This window comes from Lissotriton vulgaris, unplaced genomic scaffold (assembly GCF_964263255.1).
Source record: "Lissotriton vulgaris unplaced genomic scaffold, aLisVul1.2 SCAFFOLD_1785, whole genome shotgun sequence".
In the NCBI taxonomy this organism is placed as follows: Eukaryota; Metazoa; Chordata; class Amphibia; order Caudata; family Salamandridae; genus Lissotriton; species Lissotriton vulgaris.
This window is the reverse complement of record NW_028248475.1, coordinates 51,811-75,776: the sequence shown is the minus strand read 5'-3', so window position 1 is coordinate 75,776 and position 23,966 is coordinate 51,811. Positions and strand designations below refer to the sequence as shown.

The window sequence follows — 23,966 nt, the reverse complement described above, 5'->3', positions numbered from 1 at the left end:
GAGGAACAAGACCCCGGGCCTAGATGGCCTACCAGTGGAGTTCTATGCAGCTTACGCTGACCTCCTAGCCCCTCGGTTACTGGTGGTCTACAGGGAGGCGAAGAGGCTGGGGCGACTCCCGAGCTCGATGTGTGAGGCGTTGGTGGTTCCTCTCCTCAAACCGGGCCGAGACTCATCCGACCCGGGGTCCTACCGTCCCCTATCTATGTTGACGGTGGACTACAAAATATTGAGCAGCATCTTGGCCTCGAGGCTGCTGGGACATATGAGTTCCCTGGTGCATGAGGACCAGGCCGGTTTCATCCCACGGCGGAACACGACTATGAATATTCGTAGGTTGTTCCGCTTGCTAGGGGAACCATTTGTGGATGCCCCGTCCCCGGTAGTCTTGTCGGTGGACCTGGAGAAGGCTTTTGATAGCCTAGAGTGGGACTACCTCTGCACGGTGTTACGGAGATTCGGCCTCGGGGAGGGATTTGTCAGATGGACCGCGGTTCTTTATGCTTCTGCTTCGGCCAGGGTCCGAGCGGGCCCATTGATTTCATCGCGGTATCCGGTGGAACGAGGCACGCGGCAAGGGTGCTCCTTGTCCCCGCTTCTTTTTGCGCTAGCGGTGGAGCCACTGGCGATGCACCTTCGCTCGGGAGCCCACTATACGGGCTTATGGACGTCTACGGGCCCGCATTATGTCTCGCTATATGCGGACGACCTGTTGCTCTTCCTAGAGGACCCGGTCGACGCTTTACGGGGAGCGGAATTGGCGCTCACGGAGTTCGGAGAGGTCTCGGGCCTCCGAGTGAATTGGTCTAAGACCTGTCTTTTTCCGGTACGCAGGGGTACCCCCACCCCTGCGCTAAGTAGGGAGATTAGATGGGAGCCCGACTGCTTTAAGTACCTTGGGGTATTCGTTTACCACGACCAACCCGACCTCCTAGATGGGAACATTGCCCGCTGCATTCGAGCACTCCGAGGTTGCATGGACTTTTGGGCCACGCTGCCGCTCTCAGTGGCGGGACGTATCGCCCTGCTCAAAATGGTGGCGCTTCCCCGGTTATTGTATTACTTCCGAACTTTGCCGATCTGGGTCCCACCGGCCACGTTTCGTCGCTTACGCTCTATGGTGGTCGGATTCCTCTGGGGAACGCGCCGGCGGCGGGTGGCCCTCAATACCTTGATGAGGCCGAAAGACGAGGGGGGGCTCGCTGTGCCGGACTTCGAGAAGTACTATCTGGCAGCGCAGCTCCAGACCTTCACCCAGGAGATCGCCAGGGAATTCCGGGGCCCGGAAGACGGTAGAGGGACGGGTATGGCCAGGCATGTTCTCTCCTTTATAGCGCTGCGACAACGTTTGGTCCTGCGGGACTTGTCGATGGAGGAGCGGACTGTCCGACTGTGTTGGAATCGGGTCCACGCCCGAGGCCAACTGAGAACACCGTATGCGCCTGAAATACCGTTGGGGATGCTGACGGCCCTCCCCCACGGAGGAGATTGGTCACGTTTGGCGGCCTGGGAGGATTCCGGTTTACAGCTCGTCGGTGGTCTGTACGAGGACGGAGCGCTCTTGTCCTTTCAGGATCTCATTGACCGCTTCGGGATCTCCCGGGGTGACTTTCTGCTGCACTCCGCCATTGTGCGAGCGATCCAGGCACACTGGAAGAACGGGCAGGAGGAACCCCACTTGTCTCAGGTGTGCCAGTACGTAATGATGTCGGCGGGCACGGTGAAGGCGGTCACTTGCCTCTACGGCAGGTTGATTACCGAGGGATTGGCTCCTCTCACCACTTTGAGGACCCGCTGGGAGGAGGACATTGGTAGGGAGATCCCGGAGACGACCTGGGCCCAGTTGGTGAGACGAGCCCGGAAGGGCACACGTAGCGCCCGTTTCCAACTGGTCCACTATTATGTTCTCCATAGAGCGTACCTGACCCCGGTGAAAATCAGGCGTTATTTTGCCACGGCTTCGGCGGAATGCCCTAGATGCCCGGCTCAGGAGGCGGACCTCCTACACATGTTATGGGCCTGTCCAGGACTGACGTCCTACTGGCAGGAGGTAGCGACGACTCTGGAGGAGGTGACAGGGAGACTCTTATCATTAGATGCGGCGGTGGGGCTCTTGCACTGGTTCCCCCATACCCCCAGGAATAAAATTTCCAGTAAATTTATCGACCTGGGGCTCCTCCTTGCTAAGCGAGAGGTGACCAGGAACTGGAAGGCACGAGCTGGTCCGGCAGGCAGCAGATGGCACAGTGAGCTTTTGAAGTGGGCGGCGGGAGAGAGCGCGCTGAGATATCAACTGGCTTGGAGGCAGGGTAATGAGAAGGCGCAGGAGGCCGCGTTGGAGTGGGAAATGCTGGTGCAGGCCCTCAGGGATTATTGTGCCCCCAGCGACTCTGAAAGTGAAGAAGCGACTCGCCCCGAGTCCCGATGAACGTCAGCACTGACAGTCCTATTGCCTTCCCCGTGGGTCAAATAGCAGATCCTATGTTGATAGCTCCCTGGCGCTGGTGGTGGTGGGGAGGGGGGGGGGGGGGGGTTCTCAGTTAGTAGACATTTTGGGGGGGGGGGGTTTATTTTGGGGGTTTTAGGCTTGTTTGGAAAAGCAGATGACGGACAGTGTATTATCCGGACCAGCTCCAGCATCCTACTGACCCCCGTTGCATTTCGCCGCCCGACCCCAGGGTTGTGGGCTGGTTGGCTGTGTACAGGCTTTACGGAGGGGGGCCAGAGGGCTTTATTCTGTTAATGTTGCTTATGATACAATGCTGGTCGCTACTGTACTGATTTACTGATTCCTGCAATAAAAATATATTTAAAAAAAAAAAAAATGGACCAAAATCATCAACTCCTCTCTTTCCACTGGCTGTGTCCCAACCTCCCTTCAACTTGGTCAAATCTCACCCATTCTCAAAAACACCACTGCTGACCCCAATGACCTTAACAACCTTCGCTCTATCTCTAACCTTCTATTCCTCTCTAAAGCCCTCGAAAAATGTGTCCTTTTGCAATTAGAGAAACATATCGCCTCCTTCAACCTCCTTGATGTTTTTCAATCCGGCTTTAGAAAGGGATGCAGTACACAAACTGCTATGCTAAATATCACTGACGACATTCATCGCTCCTCAGACAAAGGAGAATCCTCATTACTAATTCTCCTCGACCTATCAGCTGCATTTGACACCGTCCACCACCCCACCCTTCTCAACACTCTCAAAGACCGGTTCGGGTTAGATGGCAACGTATTCAAATGGTTCTCCTCATTCCTTTAAAACAGATCACAGCAAATCAGGCTCAGCCATTTTCTCTCTAAACCTTAACCTGTCTCACTCGGCGTCCCTCAAGGATTTATCCTCTCCCCAACCCTATTCAATCTGTTCATGGAACCACTCACCCTCATCCTCAAACAAGCTAATATCAATTACCACCTCTATGCAGATGAGACCCAATTATATTACAAGATCAATTCCCACAAAGATATTCTCCATCTCAATAAGACCTTGACCAGAATTCAAACCTGGTTCCATCTGAACCATCTCAAACTGAACCCAAATAAAACTGAAATCATACTTTTCTCCCCCAAAAACAACTCCCTTCCCATTCAACTCTGGATAAAGGACATCAAAGCTCTTAACTGCCCACTCTCCACCTCTAATTCTGTCAAATCCCTGGGCATCAGTATTGATCAGAATCTAAATCTCATCCCCCCACATTAAAATTGCATCCAAAAGTGCGCTTTTCACCCTTCTCCACCTCAAGAAACTTAAACCATTTATTCCAGCAGACGATTTCAAACTTGTTGTCCAATCGCTTGTCCTTTCCAGGATTGACTAGGGCAACGCCACTTTGGCTGGCACTCCTAAAATCCATCTTGCACCGATTAAATCTGTCCTCAATCTAGCTGCGAGACTCATCTCTGATTGTAAAAAATGTGATCACATCTCCCCCGTCCTCAAAAATCTCAACTGGCTCCCAATAGAAGGAAGATCCACCTACAAGATTGCCTGCATCACTCACAAAGCTCTTCACCAAAACACCCTTTCATACCTTACAACGAAACTACACAAAGCTGGTTGCGCCAGGTCCCTGAGGAGCACAAACTCCCTTGTCTTGATCCCACCCAGACTCAAATGTCAAAAGACCCAATCCTGTGCGTTCTCTGGTAACGCTCCAACAATCTGGAACTCTCTCCCTAAGGATATTAGCTGCAACCCCTCTTACCCTCTCTTCAAAAAGGAACTCAAAGTACTTCTTCTCAACAAATACTGGGGTATCTAATGTTTCTGACTCTGAAAACGTCCACTCCTTTCTCTACCCTTTCCACTCCTCTTCCCACCCCCTCTCAATCCCTTCATTCTCCCACTCCCCCTCTCTTCACCCCCTCTCTCTCCTAACTTTTAATATTCACTTTCCACTTAATTTTATCTCTCTGTTTATTTGCCCCCTTAGCCCTGTTGATTGCATTATCATACTGTAACTTTTTTTTTCTTTTTTTTCCCGCTTAATTGTTAATTTGATCTCATTATGTTCACCATCCTTGTAAAGCGCTCTGATACTCTTGGGTCCAGTAGCGCTATATAAAACCTTTGAAATAAATAAATAAATAAATAAATTGTATCTGCCCAGGCCACAGTTTTTCAAAAAGGCAGCCCCGATTTTGATAGCAGCACTAACTGTCTTGAACCTGGTCCTTTTGTAGTATTCGAAGTCAGTACAATTTAGAAAACAGTTTTCTACCTTTACGCCAAAGACCGCTGCATAGACCTCTGTGGAATTACTAGTAGTCCTTTGGTCTAAGTCACCCCCTCCGATCAATCCCTGCATATATTGTAAGGACGCCTTGTTTCTGAAAATAACACTTCTGTGTGTCAATATTCAATTGACTACAAGATGCAGGAAACTATCTCACTCTGTGTGAAGAAGTAACTAAAAAGCTCGACAATACTGTACCCCTGAAAGTAATCAGGAAAAGAGGAAGACTCTCCGCGCCCTGGTACACGGATAACCTGAAGGCACTGAAAAGAGCCTGTAAAAATGCTGAAAGGATGTGGAGAAAAAATTACTCGGAGCCGGAGAAACTGATATGGAGACAAACTATTGTACGGTATAAAAAAGATATCATTGCAGCCAAAGCAAACTATTTCGCCGACTTAATACTCCTCAGCTCTAATAAGTCCCGCGACACTTTCAGGATAATCAGAGAGTTATCCAATCCGGATTGTGCGAACAGTCACCTTCTTTCAGGAAAAAATTACTAAAATCATTGAGGGAATGAAGGGTGTTTCCATCCCCTCTAAGCAGGATAATAGTAACCCCGAGAATAGGGAGAAGAGCGAAGGCAATGTAGGTCGACCTAACCCAAAGGCTACCTTAGAAAATGTTATAGTCCTTACAGAACAAGACTTCACAAAAACTGCTCTTAATACAACCTCAGGATCCCCTCTGGACCCTTTGCCTCACATAATAGTAAAGGAGTTCAGGGATGACCTTTTCCCAGTATTGCAACAGCTTTGCAATCAATCCCTCATCTCTGGCACAGTACCAAAAGATTGGAAACTGGCGGTTGTTACCCCCCTACTAAAGAAACCTAATCTAGACCCGAACTGCAAAAAAAACTACCGTCCTATATCGCTCCTGCCATACCCTGTAAAGATCATAGAGCGGTGGGTCAGCAGATCCTTTGCCCTCTTCCTAGAGACCAACAACATCCTGGAAGAGGAGCAATTCGGTTTCAGACCTGCTCACGGAACCGAGTCAGCTCTGCTGACAGTTCTGGATAACCTGCGTATGAGGGCGGACAGGGGGGAATCAGCAATCCTAATTCTGCTGGACCTGTCCGCCGCATTCAATACGGTGAGCCACGACATCCTGCTGGCAAGATTAAAGAACATTGGAATCGGCGGAGTGGCGCTCGATTGGTTTCACTCCTACCTAAAAGACAGATGGCAGGCAGTAGTCGTCCCCCCATATCAGTCGGAATTTGTTAAAGTCCCACATGGAGTCCCACAAGGGTCCGCAATCAGTCCGATACTTTTTAATATATATATGCAACCCCTGTTGGGCATTATCAAGGCCCACGGTATTAGCGTGATCAACTATGCGGACGACACGCAGCTGATGATTTCCCTTGATGGTGCCCAGGCCAACTCACTCGAGACTTTCCATACCTGCATGGCAGAAATGACACTCTGGCTAAACCAGAATTCACTACAATTCAATAGTGATAAAACGGAAATAATGCACTGCGCAGTTGGCAGAATCACCAGAAGTCTACCTACAGATTTCTGGCCCTTGGACTCAGGGGAGTCATTAACCCCAGTGAAATCAGTGAAGAATCTCGGAGTCAGCTTTAACGACTGTCTGAGTCTAGAGACCAATGTAAATAAGCAGGTGAGTAGCTGCTTTGCTTTAATGAGAGGACTGCGAAAGCTGCTACCCCTCTTACCAGCGCAGGTCAGAACCACCATAGTTAGGAGCACCATTCTTAGCCGCCTGGACTACTGTAATGCTCTGCTTCTGGAATCCCCGGCCTATTTGATCTCCAGACTGCAAAGCATCCAGGCGGCAGCAGCGAAGCTGGCACTCTCCTGAGAGCGAAGATCCTCTACCACCCTCGCTCTGGCCGACCTTCACTGGCTACCTGTACATCAAAGGATCTGCTTTAAATCCCTCTCCCGAGAGCGAAGATCCTCTACCACCCTCGCTCTGGCCGACCTTCACTGGTTACCTGTACATCAAAGGATCTGCTTTAAATCCCTCTGCATTGTCTTTAGGGCAGTACACGGAATGGGCCCGACCACTTCAAAAGAAATTCAAATGGTATATACCCACACGGTCCCTCCGATCCTCATCCTCCAATCTCATAAGCATACCCAGGATCAAGAAAGCCACTTATGCTGGCAGAGCCTTCAGCATAGCCGCAGCCCATCTGTGGAATAAATTGCCTATCGACATCAGGAAAACAGACGAATTGATGGCCTTCCGAAAAAAGGTGAAAACATGGCTCTTCCCCAAAGCTTACTCTCACCAGAACTTTAATACTATCCTCCCCTCCTCTGATGCACAGTATTTACTCAGCAATATGTTCACAGCACCAGGATGCCCGTAGGGTTACAGAAGCGCTTTACAAATGCTATAAATAAATAAAATAAAATAAAGTGTGCAGATGGACATCACTAAATAAAATGGTTCTGGGCCCTAATAGAATCATGTAACTTTGCAGGCATATTAAGACGAACAGACACATAAAATTAATATAAGAATATTGTAATTTGGTGATGTAATATATTAATGTACGTTGTAGCATTCATGTGTAACCAATTATCGGTATTAACTAAAGCAATTCCCACTTGGTGCTGAACTCTTCAGATTTCCATTGTTCATGACGAGCTCAGCTGGTCATAAGCACACGACCAGTGTACTGCATGACGAGCTGAGCTCGTCATGAGCAGGGAAGGGGTTAAATGATGTGTAAACAATTATCGGTGTTAAAGAAACCAGTATGTCCAGTTATGCTTTCTCAATTCCTTCTTCCTAGTGGCCACCACTGCCAACTTGAGTCATTAGTAGCACCTTGGGAATTCTGCAGCTTGTCTGTGTATTTTTTATCTGCACCTCACGGACTCCTCACATTCCTCTCGAGAGAAGATCCTGCCTCCTACTCATTAGTGTTGTTTTAGTAACTGTTTCTATCACGTGTTCATGTTTCATTGACTTGTATTAGGAGAAAAGTGTATAAAAATACATTGTGTAGCATTAGCATTATAAACTCCAACTTGCTTTAGGGTGGATGCTCTCGTCCATTTTTTTTTTTTTTTTTAAGACGTTTATTAATGTTCAAAAGTGCAGTACATATAGCAAAGCCTACAACCCTGCGGGCCGGCTGCAAAAGAACGGTAAATCGTGAGTGTGCTGGTCTGCACAGGAGGGCGTGTTGTTGCGCTCCTCGTGTCTCTGGCATGTTAGAGCACAGGCAGTATGGTCACATTACCTTTAATCAGTAAAAGAATAGTTCCATAACTGACGTCTTGTTTTTCAGTTTTTCTAGAACTAAACCATGAATTCAGCAAACTAAACAGTACAGTTCGTATCAGCATATCCCAATGTTCCTTTCGCGGCTGCGCCGCGTCAAGGCTGTCCTGTTTGCACAGTGCTGGTAGGGGACCCCTCTGGTCAGTGTGGCGTATGTTGACGATGCTCCAGTACATTAGGGGGCCAGTGTTGTGCATGCGCGAGTGGTCTCGGACTTAAAGTGGGACAGCTCCTGAGGGCCGTGGTGCTTCGGCAGCTGCCGGCCTGGTTAGTGGCGCGTGTAGCAGTCAGGTGGATTAGCCTAGCTGTTGGTGTATCAGGCGACGTCTGCGCCTGTGTTCGCTGCCTGGGGCGCCTTTGGCGGCGTCCGTCCACCGTGTCGTGGGGGATGGAGAGGCCACCGCCGGTGAGCAGGGGGTCCGATACTACAAACGTGTGAACAGATATGGGGAAGGGGGGGGGGGAGTGTACTTGCGGGGGCGGTGTTAACGACTCTGTGCTGGGGGCGTGTCGCTGGGCGATGACTGCTGGTGAGCGCCTGTGTGGGCAGCCGGCCGTGTCTGAGGTCTGCGCGCTGGGTTATCTATGTCTGGGTTGGGGGGGTGGGTGGCACGGTGTGTGGTGGTTCCGTCAACGGAGCTGTAGCCTCTGTGGCCTGCTCCCGGTGGCGCTTACTCTATGTGAGCCCTCTGACAGCGCCCTCCCCCTGCAGGGACCCCAGGATGCCATCCAAGAGTTGCGCGATCGGGAACTGCCTCAGACCTGCTATTTCTTCCCGGTGAAGTGCCGTGCCTTCTGCCCTGGCCCAGTTTGTGAAGGATGTGAACCAATGTGCCGGGGTGAGTGGTTCCCGCCGCTTCCAATGCCTAGTGAGCAGCCGTATGGCCGTGATGAGGCCCAGATCCCAGAACCGTGCCTGCGTTTTGTTTAGTTTAGTTCTTTTATATAACCAGAGAATGCACGCCTCCCACGTGTCAGGCAGTCCCGGGCCCGTGCTGTGAATCAGGAGTGATATCACCTCCCCCCAATACGTGGCCAGGGTTGAGCAGTGCCAAAGCATGTGCAGGATGTCTGCACCCAGCAGGTCACATCTGGGACAAACGGCAGTGTCTATCGCGAAGTATCTATTAATTCTATCCGGTGTTAGGTACGCCTGGTGCAATATGTACAGCTGGATGATACGGAAGCGGGAGTTGCGGGGGACGTTCACAGGGCCGGCTAGGATCAGGTTCCACTCCTTATCTGTCCAATCCCTCCCTCGGTGTGCTGCCCATTTAGCCCTGATCTGCTGCGTGGGCTGTTGCGTGTGGATGAGAAGCGCCTGCCCTAACCAATGCGTGATGTGTGAGCCTCTGCCCATTACATGTAGATATTGGATCAGGTGGTGCATCGGTGGCTCGTCCTGGATGTCTCCCCAGGGATCAGTGTATGCCCGCAGTACCGACGCGTGGAGTAGGAATTGCCCAGCCGGCAGTCCTGTGCTTGCCGATAGTTCCGCAAACGGGAGCAGGGCCCGTCAGCATATAGGTCGCCCATGGTCTCTACTCCGGCTGTGGTCCAGTGCTCCAGGTTGCGCGACGTCACCATCCCGTTCCTCCTGGGGGTGCCTAACAGGGGGAGGGCAGGAGCATATGGTCTGACATTGTGTGTCAGTTTCAGGCTACGGATAAAGCATTTGCGGGCCACGGCCATATGCAAGGGTAGAGGACGGGGTCCCTTGGTCAACGGGTGAAACAGGGCACAAACCTGGGGGTGGGTCCATTGGTGGTCTGCGGAGGCCGTATCGTCTAGATGCGTACCGCTGAGCCAGTACGTTACCCATTGGAGCTGTGCAGCTAGGTAATACAGCTCCATGTTGGAGACAGCCAATCCTCCCTCCGCAGTCGGGGAGTACAGCTTAGCCAGCGCCACCCGTGGGCGACCCGCGTTCCAGATCAAGCCGCGAAGCATTGATTCCAGGTCACGGAATATCCGTGTGGGGACATACGTAGGGATATTCGCGAAGTAATAGAGTAGCCTGGGGAGCGCTATCATTTTGGAAAGAGCTATCCGGCTGGGCACGTTCAGTGGCAGAGTTTTCCAGAAGGACACCTGGGCTCTCAAGGAGGAAATGGCACGCACCAGGTTGCCCTCCAGTATGTCCTGTGGGTCTCTGTAGATGTGTAGCCCAAGGTATTTAAACGTGGTTGGGTACCAAGCGAGCCGGGCCCCTCCAAGGTGCACTTCGCACTCCTTCTGGTCCCGGCCGAACGAGTATATTCCAGACTTGGCCCAGTTGACCCTGAGTCCCGAGACCTCCGCGAAGGTCTGGAAGATGTCCGACAGCTCGGCTGGTACCGCGGTGAGGTCCCGCACATAAAGCAGCAGGTCGTCTGCATAGAGTGAGACTGCGTGCGTTCCATCGGCCAGCGGGATCCCCCATTCCGCTCCTCTGACTCGCAGTAGAGCCGCCAGGGGTTCAATGGCTAAAGAGAAGAGGAGGGGCGACAGAGGGCAGCCTTGTCTGGTGCCTCTGCGTACCCTGACCCTCTCTGACAGCAGTCCGCCCGTCCTCACTCGGACACTGGGTCTCTGGTAGAGTAGTCCGACCATGTCAGCGAAGGCATCGCCCACCTCGAATCTGTCTAACACTGCCCCCAGGTACGGCCATTCTACAGAATCGAAGGCCTTCTCCAAGTCTAAGACCAGACACCCCGATCTAGGCCAATGTGTCAAGGCCGCTTCCTGAATCCGGAAGAGGCGGCGCAGGTTACGAGAGGTGCTCCGCGCCGGCATGAAGCCGTTTTGATCCTCATGCACCAGGGTTGGGACCTCTAGGGCCAGGCGGCGGGCCAGGAGGGAGGTGAAGACTTTATAGTCGGTATTCAGCATGGCTAACAGGCTATAGGATCCCATGTGTGTACCATCCCTGCCCGGCTTCAGTAGTGAGACTAGGTTCGCCTCATTGAGCGAGTCTGGGAGCGCTGATTCCTCCATAGCAGTATGGTACAATTTGAGCATCTCCGGGACCAGCGTGTCCGAACAGGCCTTAAAGAATTCGGCGGGTAGTCCATCTGGACCAGGGGACTTGCCGTTGGACTGTGCGAAAATGGCTTCGCGCATTTCTTCCGGGGAGAATGGTGCTCCTAGAGCGTCCTGCTGCGAGCCTGTGAGGGAGGGCAACGGGATGTCTACCAGGTAGTCTGCTATGTAGGCCGCGGAGACCCTCAGTTGTGATTTGTATAGGGCCTGGTAGTGTCCCACAAACGCTTGGTGTATCTTGCTTTGGGTGTACACTAGCTCTCCCTCAGCCGTGCGAATGGCGGATACTGGCTCCGTACGGTTCTCCTGCCTGACTAACCAGGCCAATAGCCTACCGGGCTTGTCACTGTACTGGTGCACCCGCGCCGAGTGGGCCGCGAAGTTAACGTGCCGCAGCCGTTCCAATAATGTTTCATGCTCCGCTCGGGCCGCCTGCAGCCGGTCTCCTGTGCCACCCACCGCCTCCTGTTCCCTGCAGAGTAAGTCCGCTTCCACCCTGCGCAAGTCCGCCTCCAACTTCCTCTGTATGCTTCCCTGAGTGCTCATGCAGTGCCCCCTTACCACCACCTTGAATGCGTCCCATTCTATTCTCGGGGAGGACGCTGTGTCTGAGTTGTCAGCGAAGTATTGTGCTACGCAGGCCTGCAGGGAGTCCCTAAAGAGGGCGTCTAGCAGTAGAGCAGGTTGCAGTCGCCATGTGGGGATTGGTGGGTGCGGGCGTTCCCAAGCCATGTGTAGGGTGTGGGGGTTGTGGTCCGAGTGTGTCCGGCCCAAGTATTGGGAGTCAGTGATGTGTGGCAACATTTCCGTTGATACCATGTACCTGTCAAGGCGGACGTGCAATGTGTGTGCCCCTGAGAAATAAGAGTACACCCTAGCGTCGGGATTGTGCGCGCGCCATGCATCTTTCAGGTCCCACTGTGCCGCCCACTGTGTGAGTGCCCTCGTGGCCCCCTGGGATGTTGCCTCTGGCCTTGGCGGGACCGAACGGTCCATCACTGGGTCTAGTACCGTGTTATAGTCACCTCCCAGTATCCATGGGACGCTGTGCCAGGGCGCCAATTTCTCTGATATGCACGCTAGGAAGGTGCCCTGGTCCGTGTTTGGAGCGTAAATGGACGCCAGGACCACTGGTTGCCCGTCCATGCGACCCTTTACCAGGACATACCTCCCCTCCGTGTCTGTATGAACTTCTGACATTACGAAGGGAGTACCCGGCTTTACCCACAACAGTGCCCCGCGGGCATATGAGGAGTAATCAGTGGCATACAGTTGCCCCCTCCATCTTCGCCTCAGCGATGTCACCTCCGCCACACACAGATGTGTTTCCTGCAGTAGTGCGACCTGCACATTTTGCCTTTTCAAGTAGCAGTATATTTGATACCTGCGCGCGGGTGTGTGCATACCTCTAATGTTCCAGGTACATAGCTTTATCGCAGACATTTCGGCAATACACAATCCCCCCGACATTCCTAACAACAGCAGCTCCACCAAGAGCTCTTGCAGTGGTCCTCCAAGCTCTCCCGTCTCCACCCCCCGTAGTACACTCAGCAATGTTCGGGAAGACATTAGGGCAGGGAAAAACAATGAATAACAACAACTAACAGCGGGCTATCCCCACTAAAATACCAAAAGGGCAGTGGCGGAACAGGCCACCGTCCATTCTCTCAAGTGAGAGGAACATTCTTCCTTGTCTAAGGGGCAGTGTGTGCTAAGCACAATCTCGGCAAAAAGGGTATACAGTCAGTTAGGGGAAGCAGGTCACTTCCCTGAGCCACTTGATACAGGGTGCTAGTGGCCACCAACTATGGTCCTGTGCTCCAAGTTACTCGTCTTACGTGTGGCCTCGCTTGCGTGAGTGTCTGCAGGTGAGGGGCAGAGTGCCATGTGGTGTGGGCTGCGCGCCCCCACCAGGAGGAGCCCCCTCATGCCCTGGCTCGCACATATAGACGGCTAGGTTTGGGTGTATGTTGAAAGACAACCCCGTCATTGCCCACCCCGCTGACCACCAGTGCCACAAGGGCATTACTCACTGTTCCAGGTGTCCACTGTTCAATCAGCTGGCAGGGGGGGGGAGGGAGAAGCCCCCAGCAGTGGCGGTCGCCGGTCGCGCACCATCGTCCAGTCGACCACTGCCAGCCCCCCCTCGTTATGGCAGGACCAATGCAAATATCGCCTATAGAATCAGTGGATCATGTCAGAGGTTTGTGGCGTGACGATAGGCAGTTCCACCGAGATCTGTGAGTTCGTGATCCCATATATGGCCTCTTTGTCGTCGCTCTGTACCGGCTGTTGGCCGTCCTCCGGGGCTGTCTCTTGGGAGGGTGAGTTGCTCATTTGAGAAACCTTCCGTAGTGCGTCGCGTTGTTCTTGGAGCATCTGGTCCAGTGGGGGGGGAGTGGCGTGCCCCCTCCTCCGCGTGTTGGGACTGCTGGGTTCTGTGTCTGCGGCGGCGTCGCGGTCCTCGCGGCCTGGTCCTCGGCTCGCCCCCTCGAGAGTGCTTGGGTGCCGTGTCCGTGCCCCCGTCCAGCCACTCACTGGCCTCCACAGGTGTGCTGAAGAAGTAGGTGTTGTCTCCCGCCACCACTCTCAGCTTGGCAGGGAATAGCAGGGAGTATTTGAGGCCCGCGGTGCGTAGCCTCTGCTTCACTTCCATGAAGTCGTGCCTCTGGCGTCGTACCAGGATGGTATAGTCAGGGAAGAACATGATCGACGCATTGTCTATGCGTATCTCGCCCAGTCGCCTTGTCTCCCGCAGCACCGTGTCCCTGTCTCTATAGTTCAGTATTCTGAAGAGCAGTGGCCTCGGGCTGGCGCCGGTGGTATAGGGCCTCGTCGGCCCCCGGTGTGCGCGCTCCACAACGAAGTGGGGTGACAGCGAGCCCTCGGGCAACAGTGTCCGTAGCCATTCTTCCACATGTTGGGCCAGGCGGTTCCCCTCCCACTTTTCAGGAACCCCCACCAGTCTGATGTTATTGCGTCTCGCCCTCCCTTCCGCGTCCTCTGCCCTATCTTCCAGGAACTCCACTCTGTTCAGGAGGTCCTGCACCTGCCTGTCCGTCTGGGTGACCTTGGGCTCGATCTTCTTTACTGCGCCTTCCAGGGTCTTGGTCCGGTCGGATAATTTCCTGTGGTCGTCGCGCAGGAGGGTCAGGTCCACAGCGACTCCATCTATTTTGGACTCCAGGGAGGTTCTAGTTTGCTGAAGGGACTGTTCCATTCGTTCCACCGCTGCTAGCACGCTGTCAAGCCTCGAGGCCAGTTGTTCGGCGGCCATTTTGTGTAGCGATTTGCCTGTCTTCCCCTTCGGCGGGGCCCCACCAGTCCCGGTGCGGGTCCGCACTCCCCCGGACATGTGCGGGTGGCGTCTGTCCGGCAGGGTCGTCGCCCGTGGTGTCCCGGTGATAGTGTCCCCGAATGCGCTGCACTCCTGGGTGGGGAACTCAGCGGATGCCAGCGATCCCCTCAGTCGAGGCCGTCGTTGTTGCCCCCGGGGGGGGAGGGGGTCTGCCGGGGGGTACCTCGCCCTATCGCCCCATGGCTGCGCCTCACCGGTCCGGGCGTTGCAGTGGCCGAGGAGGCGTGTGTGGTGCGTGTGCCCGTGTGGTCTGGGCAGGCCAGTCTGGGCCAGGTCCTCTCTTTGCGCGTGCCCCACTGTCTCTCAGGCAGCCTTCACCTCTATGGGGGGGGGGCCCGCAGGTGCGCCTCTCTGTACTTCTTCAGTGCAGGGGGGGGGATGGCCGTTCTATCCCCGGTAGCTGCGCAACTCCCCGGTCAGGGTTCCAGGCCCTTAGCGTCGGGCTTGGGGGCTGCTACCTCCTGCCGGCCTCACAGTGTCTGTTGTGGCATAGTGGGCTCCCCGGGCGGCGCCGGTTGCTGTGTGGTTCCTCGGGGGAGGGCTGTCTGCCGTTGGGCGTCCGCTGTCTCCCGCGTCCCCCCCGGGTCGATCTCTGCCTCGCCGTGCCTCACCTCAGTCCGGGGCGGCGAGTGCGTGGGGGCCGTGATGCAGGCGAGGGACGCCTGCTCTCCTCGTCGTCCGGGCCCGTCCTTGGTGTCCCGCAGCCGTTTGGGGCGTCCTCCGGACCACCGGTGGGCCCACCCGGCAAGGCAGTGGGCAGTTCGTGAGGCCCGGGCAGCCCGGTGCGGGTGGTCCGTCGGGCCTGTCTTCTAGGCCCAGGCCGCGGTCTCTCCTGGATGCTCCGCCGGCCAGGGGGCGCCCGGTCCCGCCCGAGGGCTGTAGGCGAGGTCGGGGTCGGCCCCGTCGGTGCCCGGGAGTGAAAAGTTGCCTGGTGTGCCGTGGCGGGTTCCGGGGGGGTCCGCTCGAAGTTTCGGGCGGCCACGGTGAAAATTGCCGGATAATTGGCTCAAGGAAGGGGAGCCGGTAGCGGAGCTCTACCCAAGAGCGTCCGTCGCCATTGCGTGCTTAGCCAGGCCCCCCGTGGATGCTCTCGTCCATTGCAAAGACAATTGTCACTTGTTAGTTTGCTTGGCCTTTTGCTATTTTTGCATTAAATGTATGATAGATTTGTTGGCCTCCAGGTGTGTTGTGTATTATTTTACATAGCACAAGAGATGCTGAGGAAAATAACAGTCCAGTATACACATTCTTCATATAAATCAACTCACAGTATACTGTTCCGGAGGTTCAGTCCCACAGACATTATCTCTAACTGAACGCAGGCACTCTAGGAAGCATGTGCTTTTCAAACCAGTTACCCTCTGATGCGGCGTCCTCGTTATTGGATAAGTCAATATATCCTGAATTTTAGGAGGGTTACCGAATCTAGTGCACTCTGTTAGACAGCGCTCAACTGTGGTAGTAAGATGGTAATAGGCACCTTATCACCTATGCATAGTGCAGGGCTTTGAGTTACAGAGCTCCTCACGCTGTGGAGAAGATTAGGTCACATTTACCCATTTTCCCATATTTGGTCCTGATGAAATGCCAACAGATTGCTCCATGACTACACAAGGCATGAAAAACGTTGACCTGAAGTATAGACCCCAGCTTACCAGCAGGTCCATAGGTGATCGACACTTTCACACAGTGATAGGGGCCATTAGTTCCTCAATTTCTCTGCCACTGTTTTTAATCTCAACATGGACCAGGAAGATCACATTAACTATATTGTGGCAACTGGTCGATAGTTGATCTTATATTCAGACTTCACCAATCTCACATCTAATGATACAACATCCTCTGTCCTACTATGCTCATCCGGCGTACTTAATAAAACATCTGCGACAAAGTGCCCTCTTGTGGTGCCCGCCAGGCATTGGAGCGCTGGCCTGGTGAGGAGTATAGCCCAATGATGAAGTATGTCACCTTCAGGTGAGTGAACGCAACTTGACTTAAAAGCACATGCTTCCTAGGGTGTCTGCTTTCAGTTACGGATAATGACTCTGGGACTGAACCTCCGGAACAGTATACTGTGATTTGACTGTTTTATTTTAACAAATATGCATAGCAGATATTGGCCCTTCCTTGTTTCACAAAAATGATCGGATACCTGCCTCAGAGCGCACTTCTTTCATACGAGTATGGGGTTATCATGTTGCTGCTCCAAGCTCCTTACCTGTACCAGTTATCGGGAACGATGCAGGAGCAGACCCAAACTAGCCACATGTGGAGATCAACGACAAATACTGAAGAATTAACAGAGCTTCCAATCTGGTGACCATTACTTAATTGACCTTGAAAATAAAAGACACGTTCTTAGTATTCTGGTGACTCATGACCATTCAAAACAAAGGTTATAAATTCAATATTGTGTCAAATACTGCAAAAATTTAACTGGATGTGCTGAATCGGATGTTGTCCCAGGTCATGTGTGACACCTTCCACCACTATTGCTTTGGGGACTTGTAGTTTTGGTTTTCTCATTAAAAGAATGGGCTCTAAAGTCCCAGTGTTATAAGCGATGTAGGTCAAAATCAGAGGCCTGAGTGAGGATGATTCAGAAAAGGGGGTGGTGATGAACAGAGTGTCTGAATTAAGCATGGGCGGAAAATCCGTTTCGCTCGCGGATTTTGCGGATTTTCGGAAAATTCGCAATCCGCGAGATTTGCGAATCTCCCGCAAAATCCGCAAATCCGCGAGCAGCGGATTTTGCTCGCACTGTTCGCACTGTTCGCGTGAGTTCGCGCCCCGCGAATAAGTGCAAAATTGCAGAAATACGATCTTAGCAAAACTGAAAGTAACTACTTACCAGGTTCAAAAGTTCAGGCTCATCATTAGTAGCCATTTCCTGTAGTGCTTCCTGAGGGGCCCCTCCAGAGTTCAGTTGCCAGTTGAAACTATTATGTGACCCTGCTCTGAACCTCAGAATAGTTACACATATGCCACAAAGGTCCTGAATTACAGCTAAGGGAGACAAGCAGGAGCCAGGCTGGAAGTTCAAATCCATTAATCAGCCCCTAATTCATTATTGTCAGTTGGGGCAGGGCAGGTGTTGTAACTAATTTTGCAACAATGAAAGCACTTAGCAAGTGCAAAAGATCACTAATCAGGAAGCACTAAGGAAGCAGGTGCCAGCTAAAAAAATATTCTGTGACACATTAATCAGCCCCAAATTAATTCAGGTCACTTGAGGCAGGGAAGGTGTGCTTGCGTTGCCACAATAATGTACACTGACTGGACAACCAGAGGGTGATGTGATGAAACAGAGGGTGGCATGGGTGGGCCAGAGGGTGGCATGAGTAGTCAGAGAGTGGCAGTGGTGGCAGAGAGTGGCAGTGATGAAGAAGAGTGTCCCAAACAGGCTGGACACGTAGAAACAACAAGTTCGCGAAACTTGCGACCCGACAGGTAAGTTCGCAATTTGCGACATTGTAAAAAACCCTCGCGAACTGGCAGAAACCCGCGCAAACACAAAAAAAACAAAAATCTGCAAATTCGCGAGAATTCGCGGATTTTGCGGATTGCGAGTTCGCAAATCCGCAAAATTCGCGAACGCGAGATTCGCAAAATTCGCCCATGCTTAGTCTGAATTAAGCAGACCACTCTTACCCAGTCCAAAGATCAGGGCTTGATCCATCACCGTTTTTTAGCTCACTGCACCATCCCAGCTCAGAACCTGGCTACATGCAAATTAGTCTGTTCCTGTCCCAGTGCATGATGGGAACAGGGCAAACCAAACTACCAAGCCAATTCTTATACTGGGAAGGAAACAAGCTTCCGGGGACCGGTTTCTGGCATTTCAGCCGTCGTCTGCCCGGCTTGCTTGAATCCTGATGGTGCAATGAGCAAGGGACTCACATCTGAGTATACCCTTCCACGCTTATGGTGGACAAAATGATTCAGAAAAGGGGGTGGTGATGAACAGAGTGTCTGAATTAAGCAGACCACTCTTACCCAGTCCAAAGATCAGGGCTTGATCCATCACCGTTTTTTAGCTCACTGCACCATCCCAGCTCAGAACCTGGCTACATGCAAATTAGTCTGTTCCTGTCCCAGTGCATGATGGGAACAGGGCAAACCAAACTACCAAGCCAATTCTTATACTGGGAAGGAAACAAGCTTCCGGGGACCAGTTTCTGGCATTTCAGCCGTCGTCGGCCCGGCTTGCTTGAATCCTGATGGTGCAATGAGCAAGGGACTCACATCTGAGTATACCCTTCCACGCTTATGGTGGACAAAATGATTCAGAAAAGGGGGTGGTGATGAACAGAGTGTCTGAATTAAGCAGACCACTCTTACCCAGTCCAAAGATCAGGGCTTGATCCATCACCGTTTTTAGCTCACTGCACCATAACAAATGTACATAGCAAATATTGGCGCTTGCTTGTTTCACAAAAATGATCCGATGCCTGCCTCAGAGAGCACTTCTTACAGACAAAAATAGGGTTATCATGTTGCTGCTACAAGCTCCTTACCTGTGCGAGTTATCAGGAATGATGCAGGGGCAGACCAAAATCAGCCACACATGGAGATCAATGACAAATACTGAAGAATTAACGGAGCTTCCAAGCTGGTGACCATTACTTAATTGACCTTGAAAATAAAAGACACATTTTTAGTATTCTGGTGACTCATGACCATAAAAAACAAAGATTATAAATTCAGTATTGTGTCAAATACTTAAAAAATGGAACTGGATATGCTGAATCGGATGTTGTCCCAGGTCATGCGTCACACCTTCCACCACTATTGCTTATGGGACTTGTAGTTTTGTTTTTCTCATTAAAAGGATGGTCTCTAAAGTCCCAGTGTTCTACGCAATGTTGGTCAAAATCAGAGGCCTGAGTGAGGATGAAGCATGACACTGCTCTGCTTAGCAGTGAGATGACTGACAGTTCCCCAGCCCTTCCATTCTTTGACCTACAGAGGCTCGTCGGCCATTCATATTTTTTTGAAACGACAAACTTATATCGCAGCTTGTTTCAACTGAAGAGATAAAACGCCTGGGCGTGTTTCATTAACTACTGACAAACGTGAACAATCGAGAACATGAGTTTCTGGAAAACTATCAAGCACCCAATCAGAATCAGCCGCCCTTCACACCCAGGAATTCTTGAGGCTTTGGAGAGGGTGAATTGCACGTGATATAAGAGGAACACTACATCGACTCAAAGCTCACTTCTCAGGGATGTACTGAAATGCCAGCCTCATGGCACACTTAGCCAGCTCTTTGCCTCCTCCTCCTCAAACTGTTGACCAGCTATCAGGGCAAATGAGACTGCAGCAAAGCATCGCTGGCTTGGTTCCACACCGGACCAGGCAAGGTGGCCACCTCCATACTCCTCCAAGTCAGCAAGCACTCTGGTCGAGCCAGTCCTAACCCCACATGAATATTCCCCATCACAACTATGTTAATGGTACTAAGTTATGTTTCTGCCAAATGATTGAGTCAAAAATTGAAAGGTTTTACTAAGAAGTGCTGAAAGAGAAATCATGAAGTTTTTCAATATTTCCGACTCTGCCACAGTACACAGGAGCATTATTCCTCGACACCAACAAATCATGTATGTGCCCTGTAAAAAGCATGTTTGAATGAAACATGGAATGCATTGCAGCCAACAATCCGTGCAACAACATAGAGTGCAAGATAACTTGTGTTATTATTCCAGCAGAACAAAATGCCATTCCTAATGTGTACGTCATTTTAAAGACAAACCCAGGAAAATGTATGGTCAGTGTTGTTCTTCTGCCTGTTAAAAGACTATCTCCATTAATGTGCCAGGAAATAAAACACTATGAGAAATCCTACTCTATGGCAGGGTGCTGCCACTGTATGCAGGTTACTTCCAACATAATCGGATTTAAACATACATACTCCAGGGTGCTGCCAGCTATCGGGTCTGCACACAGCAGTCTGGAGCCACTCAGGAAGGAGGTAAGCTCTTCATTTCATCTTAAGTTCTTAGGTTATATTCATAGCCTGATGGGTCCGGAGAACTTTATCCGCGCTGTAACTACACCGAGCAGATAGACGTAGCCCATCATAGGCTGTGTTGTGTGCTGGGTGATGCCTGGCATCTTATTATCATTGGTGGGAGGATGAAGCTCTGATAGGAGCTGCTACAAGAAGAGCAGAGAAACAGGGCCACAGATCGCCACAGAGCGACAACTGCCCAGAAGCTGAAGAAAGAAATCTTGAACAGCAAACCTCCTACACCCTGGAGATTCTCAAGGATAAGCAAATGATGGTAATGAAATGCAAACTACAGCATTAAGGTCACACGCTACAACGTCTTTCCAGTTAAACTGAAGATAACAGCCTACAATAAAAAACTAACCAAAAAGCAACAAAACTAGAAAATGCATTTCCAAATACTGCAAAAGAGAAACAGTTAATACAAATGAACAATATTAAACTTTGTTGGTACCTTATTAATGTGCTCACTTCTTGGCTTCACTCCATCTGCAGCGATAACGCTCTGAAAGGAGAAAATACTGCTGTGAGTCTCAGAGTCTTCAGTGTTACTGGTCTCAGTCACGAAGACTGTGGTGTCGGAAGATAACTTTCTCTTATTTGGCTTTATAGTTCCACCAGTCACGCCATCGCTTTTAGCAGACACGCTACTGTCAGCTGCATCATAACTTCAGGCAGATCAGCAGAGCGGATATCACCACTCACATTGGGTGAACAGACTCGTCTCTGCTACATACATCCACTCTCTTCTCAAATTTGCTTGAGGCTGTCAAAATGCAAAGAGCTGCAATATATTCTTCACACTTTCCTGACTACCTTATTTTAAAAGGGTGTGACATTCAAGCGTGATCCTTGGTTCATCTGCAAGCTGAATATTTTGTAGAGGTTCTATTGCCACACAATACTAGTCCCACATTCCAGTTTGTCCACAGGGTGTTTCAACCCTGGTAGGTTATCAACTACCTGTTTTGCAGATAATTTCAGATAGTTTCTGTAAGAAACTGAATTATTATTTGTCGTAGATGAGGTACAACAATCACAACCGTTGTCAGAGTGAACTTTCAAAGCCGTTCAATTGACCTAGGATCAACCCCCAATACCTAAGCACTGAACAGGTAGGCTTAACTTAAGGTAATATGCAAAACATTTATACAGAAACCAAACAAGTAAAAGTAAAAATGCATTAAAAAAAATAAAGAAAAACTGAAATAGAAAAATGTAAGTAAAATGTATTGAACAAAATGACACTAAAATGACAAAATCCATTAAGGGGAATGAGATATAAACTGTAACGCTGTAAGAATCACAAGGTGCCAATGGATGAGGGGCCCGGGCATGGATTAGTCACTCTGGAGCTGACTGCCAAGTCAGAGGAAACCGGAGGCCACGGCCTGCAAGCACATAGTGCAGGAATTAGACGCAGTGGTCCAAGAAGACATCTAGTGCTCCAGGCTCAGATAGGGCTGCTGGCCTACAGAGGGATTCACGTCAGGTTCCGGAGCAAAGTGCTTAGAGTATTGAGAACAAGCAGCAGATGCCCAGCAGGGCAATAGCAGACAGTCGAAGGCAGCAAGGCCCGGGCGAGACTGAAAGGGAGTGACACCTCTGGCCCTCACCATCATGCAACAGTGTAGCGGAGCTCAGCGGGAGGACAACCCGATGACAGCCACCCACTGGGGCTGGGACCCCCACGACAAGGCAGGCCGGTCTGATGGTGTGGTAAGAGATATAGCAGCCATGTCCTCAGCGAGAAGCAAGAAGGATCAGAATCTAAAAAAGATGCTGACCAAGCTCCTGATGACCGGCAGAGGAGAAGGGAGGCTCTCCCCAATGACACAAATCGCCAAGATGCAGACACCTCTGAAGCCCCAGTTACCCACGCCTTTTTAGAGTCGCTATTTGGTTCATTACGAGGCGACTTCCATACGCTGAAAAGGGAAATAGTGGGGGAGATGAAGGAGATAACCGATGGAGGCCACACGTTCCCAAGCGGCATCAACGTCCCGCCTTATGATAAGGCGGGAAGTCGATGCCATTGGGGACCTTGTGGCCTCCATCGAGGATCAGGAGCAAGCCCGGGAAGATGAGGTGGAGCATCTACAGCAAGAGGTACTCATAGCGATCTCAGGCACACACAGAAGTCCTGGAGAAACAGTCTTGGCGAAACAATATCCGCATTAAGGGAGTTCCCCCTAAAGAAGAAGGGCCAGACATCACAAAATACCTGCAGGGTCTCTTCATGAGCATACTGGGCGCCCGCCCGGGTATGTTGGCTTACATTCCAGACTTTCAACTAAAAGAGTGTATACTGCGTGCTGCCAGGGACAAGCAACCACTAAGATATTAGGCAGACTCCATAGCTTTGTACCAGGACCTGGCTCTAATACCCCTTTGTTGGACCCGGCCCATTAGGCAGGTTCACCCCTAGACTTTTTGCGTTTTCCTAGCCTATTTATGGAACCTGGTGTTGGTGATTTTAGGCCTCTGCGCACTTTTTCACTGTGGTACAGTGTAAAGTGCATGAGCTCTCTGTATGTGTGGTGAGTGACCTGCCCTCCCATAGGAATGAATGGGGAGTATGTATGCCCATGGTAGTTCCTGATGTGTGGGGAGTGCAGGGGCGAGTTTGGTATGTATCAACTTGTGAGAGTGAATGCTGCAAAATGATGTATGCAGCATGACTGTGTCTAGTCTAGAAGTACTACTTTTGGAAGTTGGCATATTTGTGAAGGTTGTTGCTAGCGTGTGATTGGCTGGTGAGCCTGGCCCAGAGTGCATGGGCCTGCTTGTGGATTGACTGTCTGGTTTGAGGATGACAGGGGCTGGAGAGCCCAGGAGGTTGTCTGAGTCAGCCCATGGATGAAAGGCAGCATCTGCTGCCAGGGAAGTGGGAGGAGATGGCACCTGATAGTGAAGGGCTATTCCTGTGTAACTACAAAGCTGGCTCCACCTCCCGCTGGGCGACTGACACCTCTGTCCCTGATACTGAAGGGGACTTCCCTCTAAACCAGTCCAGCTGGTTCTCACACTGCCTGCTTCAAAGGACTTCAAAGAACTTCAAAGGTTTTGCACTGTATAAGAAGGGGTTGTATCCCCTTCCAAATTGTTCTTGTTTCTGACTTGAATCTGCCAGGGGCATGCTGCTGCTGGGGCTCAGGGGAATCCCTGGGTCCTGCCCAGCTCCTGGACCTCTGATGGACATTCCTGGACTCCTGGGGAACCCCTCTGCCTTGCTGGGCTGAGGGGGGGACTTTGCTTGCCCCCCTTGGAATCACTGGGACCTTGTTGCAGCATGGAGTAGCTGCATTTGCCTGCAAGAAGCGCTGTGCTTCCCCTTGAGCGCCTGGGAGCGCTCTGCCTGTTCTCTAGCGCTGTAGAGCGCTTTATTTGGATTATGGCGCTGAAGAGTGCTTTGCCCGCCTTGGCGAGTGCCCACCTCGCTTATTTGCGACTTTATTTAAATTTCGGCTGCCCACGCCGATATCTTTAATGCCTGCCCGCCTGCCTGCCTGCCTGAATCGGGCCGCCGCGCTGCCCGCGGCGACC

General features: G+C 51.5%; 1 protein-coding gene across 2 annotated transcripts in view; it reads right to left on the bottom strand.

Annotated features, from left to right (window-relative positions):
• Window positions 1–20,924, bottom strand: part of LOC147664106 (uncharacterized) — a 403,410-nt gene extending 382,486 nt beyond the window's left edge. Inside the window, exons 1-3 of one of the 2 annotated variants that reach the window (XR_015305186.1) lie at window positions 20,875–20,924; window positions 18,922–19,039; window positions 16,621–16,740 (exon numbers count right to left, since the gene is read on the bottom strand). The gene's annotated coding sequence lies outside the window, so the exon portion shown is untranslated. Of the gene's footprint in view, window positions 1–16,620; window positions 16,741–18,921; window positions 19,040–20,874 lie in introns of those variants that run through there. The other variant, XM_086949983.1, reaches the window with a different exon arrangement.
• Between the last annotated feature and the right edge of the window lie 3,042 nt (window positions 20,925–23,966).